The sequence below is a fragment of the Cyprinus carpio genome, chromosome A2 (genome assembly GCF_018340385.1).
Source record: "Cyprinus carpio isolate SPL01 chromosome A2, ASM1834038v1, whole genome shotgun sequence".
NCBI lineage: Eukaryota > Metazoa > Chordata > Actinopteri > Cypriniformes > Cyprinidae > Cyprinus > Cyprinus carpio.
The window spans coordinates 19936480-19943306 of record NC_056573.1 but is presented as its reverse complement, the minus strand read 5'-3'; the positions used below and the strand labels follow the sequence as shown (position 1 = coordinate 19943306).

Here is a 6827-nt window from a genome sequence, read left to right as displayed (position 1 = left end):
TGTTGTCTCTAATCTCTTTTAAAGGCTGAAGAGTTTTAATAGACCAAAATAAAAATCCTAACTTTGTTGATATCAGATGACAGTATTATGGAGACCAACAAACACTGTCTCTTATGCTTACCAAGACTGCATTTATTTGAAAGTTTATACAGTAACACAGCAATAATGTGAATTATTTTTATAATTTAAAATAATAAAATAACATTTGAATATATATATATATATATATATATATATATATACACACATGTGCTGGTCATATAATTAGAATATCATCAAAAAGTTGATTTCACTAATTCCATTCAAAAAGTGAGACTTGTATATTATATTCATTCATTACACACAGACTGATATACTTCAAATGTTTAAGTCTTTTCATTTTGATGATTATAACTGACAACTAAGGAAAATCTCAAATTCAGTATCTCAGAAAATTAGAATACAACTTAAGACCAATACAAAGAAAGGATTTTTAGAAATCTTGGCCAACTGAAAAGTATGAACATGAAAAGTATAAGCATGTACAGCACTCAATACATAGTTGGAGCTCCTTTTGCCTGAATTACTGCAGCAATGCGGCGTGGCATGGAGTCGATCAGTCTGTGGCACTGCTCAGGTGTTATGAGAGCCCAGGTTGCTCTGATAGTGGCTTTCAGCTCTTCTGCATTCTTGGGTCTGGTATATCGCATCTTCCTCTTCACAATACCTGACCAATAAGGTCAGGCGAGTTTGCTGGCCAATTAAGAACAGGGATACCATGGTCCTTAAACCAGGTACTGATAGCTTTGGCACTGTGTGCAGGTGCCAAGTCCTGTTGGAAAATGAAATCTGCATCTCCATAAAGTTGGTCAGCAGCAGGAAGCATGAAGTGCTCTAAAACTTCCTGTTATATGGTTGCGTTGACCTTGGACCTCAGAAAACACAGTGGACCAACACAAGCAGATGACATGGCACCCCAAACCATCACTGACTGTGGAAACTTTACACTGGACCTCAAGCAACATGGATTGTGTGCTTCTCCTCTCTTCCTCCAGACTCTGGGACCCTGATTTCCAAAGGAAATGCAAAATTTACTTTCATCAGAGAACATAACTTTGGACCACTCAGCAGCAGTCCAGTCCTTTTTGAAGCGAGACACTTCTGACGCTGTCTGTTGTTCAAGATTGGCTTGACACAAGGAATGTGACAGCTGAAACCCATGTCTTGCATACATCTGTGCGTAGTGGTTCTTGAAGCACTGACTCCAGCTGCAGTCCACTCTTTGTGAATCTCCCCCACATTTTTTAATGGGTTTTGTTTCACAATCCTCTCCAGGTGCAGTTATCCCTATTGCTTTTACACTTTTTTCTACCACATCTTTTCCTTCCCTTCGCCTCTCTATTAATGTGCTTGGACACAGAGCTCTGTGAACAGCCAGCCTCTTTTGCAATGACCTTTTGTGTCTTGCCCTCCTTGTGCAAGGTGTCAATGGTCATCTTTTGGACAACTGTCAAGTCAGCAGTCTTTCCCGTGATTGTGTAGCTAAATTACAATACGCTAGATCCTGGAGGCCCCCCTGCCCTGCACTTTTTGTATGTCTCTCTTATCTAACACACCTGTTTCCACTCATCGGCTCATTAGTAGAGACTGCAAGAACTAAACTGGGTGCGTCTGATTAGGGAGACATATAAAATGTGCAGGGCAGGGGGGCCTCCAGGACAGGTTTGGGAAGCACTGGTGTAGCCTACAGAACTAGACTGAGAGACCATTTAAAGGCTTTGCAGGTGTTTTGAGTTAATTAGCTGATTAGAGTGTGGCACCAGGTGTCTTCAATATTGAACCTTTTCACAATATTCTAATTTTCTGAGATACTGAATTTGGGATTTTCCTTAGATGTCAGTTATAATCATCAAAATTAAAAGAAATAAACGTGAAATATATCAGTCTGTGTGTAATGAATGAATATAATATACAAGTTTCACTATTTGAATGGAATTAGTGAAATAAATCAACTTTTTGATGATATTCTAATTATATTTCCAGCACCTATATATATATATATATATATATGTGTGTGTGTGTGTATGTGTATGTTTGTCAGAAGATTATTATTATAAAAGATGTGTTATTTTAGTTTTTTTTTTTTTTTTTTTTTTTTTCATGGGATGGGAAAGCTGAAATCAGCAGTCATGATTGCAGTCTTCAGTGTCATATGATCCTTCAATAATCATTCTAATATGAGAAAAAAATATTAATTATGCAGGCTTATATATTTTTGTGGAAACCATGATACATTTCTTTCACAGGTTTCTTTAATGACTGAGCAAATTTAAAATAGAAATCTTCTGTAACATTGAAAATGTATTTACTCTCATTTTTTATCAGTTTAATGCATCCTTAAAATAATAATAATTATTATAATTACTACTACTACTGGCATTCTTTGGTGCTGTTGTTATTAGTTGGTGCTGCCAGTGGATGGCAGCAAAGCCTAAACATAAAGGACAATATTAACATGCCCATAGCTACATGACCTACGTGGCCAAAGCTGTTAGTTCTTTTACACAAAAAGAAGAGAGAGATGTATGTAATTCCAGAGCTGCATTTCAGGACTGTTAATCATTTCATACCACAGTTAAAAATACCCTTGTTGAACTTCTCAAATAGTGCAAGAACTACATTGGAGAAAACACTCCAACATCATGCAAACAAAAACATTAAATTACCTCAGACTGGCAAACAGCTGTGCAAACATGATTGCAGAACACCTTGACATAAAGGATCTTATGTGTCTGTGTGTTGAGAACAGTGAGAGAAAAGAAGTGTCTGTGTAATTTTATGGCTCTTTGTGTTCACATCAGGCAAAGCATTCAAAGTCATGTTACTCCAGGCAAAATGTTTCTAATGAGTGTACTGTAAATCACTTTACATGACAAGCACCTGCTAAATGACTGCTGGCCATTAAGATACACTGCATAGTCACTGTAAATTATGCAAAAAGCAAATATAGAATTTGTCGATTATGGTCACAATCCTCTTATGAGAATATCCAGTATGATTGGAGAATGACTCTTTATTCCTTAAATAGATCAATACACTGAAATCCTCCATTCAGTTCATAAAATCATAAAGAAATTGATATTCACTTTTTTTTTCTACACAGAAAGATCTATTTTAAGCTAATTTGCAAGGCCGGATACCAGAATGGTCACTAAAAGAGACAGGGCCAGACTAAGCACATTTTATGAATTGTTCTAAAAATGTGGCCTCAATTCGCCATAAAAGTAACACGGCTGTATGCCATGAGAAGGGCAATGATGACCTCGGGGTAAATGGTGGTATCTTTTACACCTTAATGTCATGGGAGATATAAACTGTATATTTATATCTCCCATGAAAGTGAAAGCAATGGTTTGAAGATAAAGAGCTATTTGTATTGTGATGGGAAATTGCAATAAACTTTCAGAGGTGTTTTATGTATCTGCCCATTTAAGGATACAATCAGTTGTGAGTAGCCTACAGATTACATAACTAAAAACTGAAGGCCATCTACACTCCAAAATATTGCTATGACGGTGTGCACAGGCTACTTGAGAACAATAATAAACAATCTCGGCTGAGTGTATACTATTTAATAGTTTATTCATATTCATTTCAAAGAATTATTATCTTTATATATTAATTGTTAAAACTGTGTAAAATAATTATTTGTTATATATAAAGAAGAAGTCGAGGCCTGTGCGTCACTAGCGGCTGCGTTTGCGCGTGCACGTGGTTTGTTTACTGTTCGACGCCGCATTGCACATAATACAGCTAGTTATGGTTTTTTTTCTTCCTTACGTTGTGTTTGAGCCACGCATCGGTTCCCATCGTCGATTGTAAAATCTTATTTCACTTATTATTTTGACCCACTGTTGTTATTTTACACGGAAATGGATATCTACTCCAGTTTCTCCATGTGTTCACTTATCAGAATTTGTCACGCAATACAGTCCATCTGTGCAAGTCCAAATAGTCCCATTCCTCTGTCATGTTAGCCGTTTCGCTTCTCCATTCCCTCTCCATTTGCAGATAAACGCTTCATCATTGTGTCGGCTGGATGACTATCGGGTCCTTATGAAAATGCAAATGTATTTCTCTCTAGGAGAATGTGCCGCTGGTGGCATTTCACTTAGATGGAGGGGGATACCTGGCATTAATTTTTTTTTTACTTTGTTAAAAGTCTTGTGTCATTCAAGACTCCATCATGACTGGGAGCCAGCTGCTTCAGGGAGGTGAGAGTCTTTTTACTTCAAATACTTTCTTTCTGAGTGGCTCGTCTTCAAATACAATCAGGGTAACTTTATGTTAAACACATTTTCAGTTAAGAGGTTTCAGTGAAACTTAGATGTCTATCTATCTATCTATCTATCTATCTATCTATCTATCTATGCAGATTTCTTTTTTGAACATATCAGACTATGTTCTGTGAAATGTCTCTGAATACAGCCTTTAAAAACCATTGTTATCATGACTGTTGTCACTTTTGTACAAATACTTGACTGTACTATAGACTTTCAAGGGAAAGTGAGCACAAAAAGGCCGCATTATGCTTTCAGAGCTGTCCTCCTCCAGCTCCATTCAATTTAAGTGTTGCAAAGCTTTTCTTGCTCATAGGTTGTGTTGCACTGGTTTTATAAAGTCTATGGTTGCACTGAATAGTGCACCAGATATACCTTGCAAAGCCCTGATATAGACCAGCATAATATAGTACATAAACTGATGTGAATGAGCCATATGACCCGATGTGACCTGTAACCGTGACTAATGTAGGCTGGCATCGTACCATGTGATGTGGCCTTAGTTTTACGAGGGGGACATGTTATTTTTCGAAAGTCTGCTTTGAGTTCAGCTGTTTTGGGGTCCTTAGGGATGGGGCCAGATGCCACGCTTAGCCCGTTTTATTTTGGATAATTTGATGTTGTTCTCTGTGAGACTGACGGATGCGCTGTCAAAAGGGGTGGAAAGAAGCTGCACCATTGTGACAGTGCCCATTTATCTGTCTGCCAGAACAGACAGACTAGTCACTAACGGAGTCCGGCTATCTTAGGACAGCTGGTAACACTTTCTTTGAGGTTGTATTTGATTTTTTTTTTGATTTTTATTTTTTTACAATTTTCATCTTGGCCTTTTGGGATATTTCAGATAGAGCAAAGAGAAGAGGAAATGATGTGAACCAGGGATCTGACATAATCTGAAAGCTGAACAAATACGCTTTCCATTGATGTGTGGTTTGTTAGGATAGGACAATATTGGGCAGATTAATATTTAAACATTTAATATTTAAATTAATATTAAAAACAAATTACATTTTGGCCTTTTATATTTTATCTTTTAGTGTAGGAGCAATGAAAATGTGCTAATTTAAATATTTTTGTATTAGGAGTCTGACAACAGCCGGTGCTCCACACAGATCTCACCATTATCCAGTCCGTCTGGAATTACATGAAGAAAAAGAAAGAAATGAGATAGACTTAATCCAGAAGAACTGTAGCAACATCTTCAAGATGCTTGGGTCCTAGGTATGGAGCACCGGCAGTTGTCAACTCCTTGTGCATACAAAAATCTCACTGGATTATGACAATTAATGGCAAAATGAATGTTTAGAAATGTAAACTGATATTTCCTACTTGCACACCACAGCTTTAATTACTAAAATTAATTTTGGCCTATCTTATTTAATTTTAATTCTAAATGTATTTTAGTTCCAGTTTCTACAAGTTGTGTTGTATTTTATTTTTATTTCATATATGAAAAATGTTTTCATCTAGTTCTTGTTTTAGTTTATGATGAACGCTGACAGATAGGCCGTGACTCCAAGGATAGTTTTTAATTCTGCTAGACTAGTACCTGTTCCTTTTAATCTATGTCTTTACAATTGTTCCTTCCTTTCTCTCTTTAGGTTGTCAGATATCCAAGTACTTATTAGCAAACATTTCTCCCTTTATCTCATGATTTGATTTCATACTGAGGTTTCACACTTGCACTGGTTTCCTTTCAGTCCATTTTCCTTCACGCTCGTTCTCTTTTTCTCTTTCATCCTATTTTCCCTTTGAGAGTAATAAAATAGAATTATATGGACATGTTCATAAAAGAGACTGACAGATGGGCTCTCAATATAAAGTCTTTCCCTTTCTGTCTGTTTCTCTCTCTCTCTCTCTCTCTCTCTCTCTGGTAGAGTAAAGCAAAGCAGAATGCATAAAAGGGTGTCTGAATTACACACTGGTTGGAAAATGATACTGCTGGCTCTTCTTTCCTTCCGGCGACGCTAAATATGTCTGAGGCGTAACGGCAGAACAGGATGGGTGAGAGGATGGCTGGTCTTTGTGTTGAAAACAAAGCGCTCTCCTGCCTGTTCTGTGCTTCTTAAATCGTATGTTACGCTATTGTCAAACATGTGTTTTACATAGGTGCTTATGTAGTGCCTAACAATGCATTACACTCTTTTTATGAAACCTTTAACCTTACCATCCAAAAGGGCTGGATATTTTTAATTTTCTTCACTTGTTCTCTCTTTGGCTTTAGCTTTCTGTGCTTTTTCAGCTCTCTATTTTCCCTCATCAGGCATGCATGGTTTGAGCTACCGCTGTCAGGCACAGTAGGGGACGCAAGCTCAGCAAGAGTCCACGCCACCACACAGCCCTGAGCACACACACATATGCACTCCAGTCCCACTCATCCAGTCTCACAGACAGCACCATTCAGCACTCTGTAGCCTCACTCCTAGGTGCCCAACGCTGACATACATTGTGGTTCTGACGCTCAGAAACAGACCACACCTTAAAGAACCTGTCCCAGACCAGTGGTAA

General features: G+C 37.6%; 1 protein-coding gene across 1 annotated transcript in view; it reads left to right on the top strand.

Moving 5' to 3' along the window:
• The first annotated feature begins 3728 nt into the window (after positions 1-3728).
• Positions 3729-6827, top strand: part of LOC109104887 (SPRY domain-containing SOCS box protein 4-like) — a 70110-nt gene continuing 67011 nt past the window's right edge. Inside the window, exon 1 of the mRNA XM_042777704.1 lies at positions 3729-4253. The gene's annotated coding sequence lies outside the window, so the exon portion shown is untranslated. The remainder of the gene's footprint in view (positions 4254-6827) is intronic.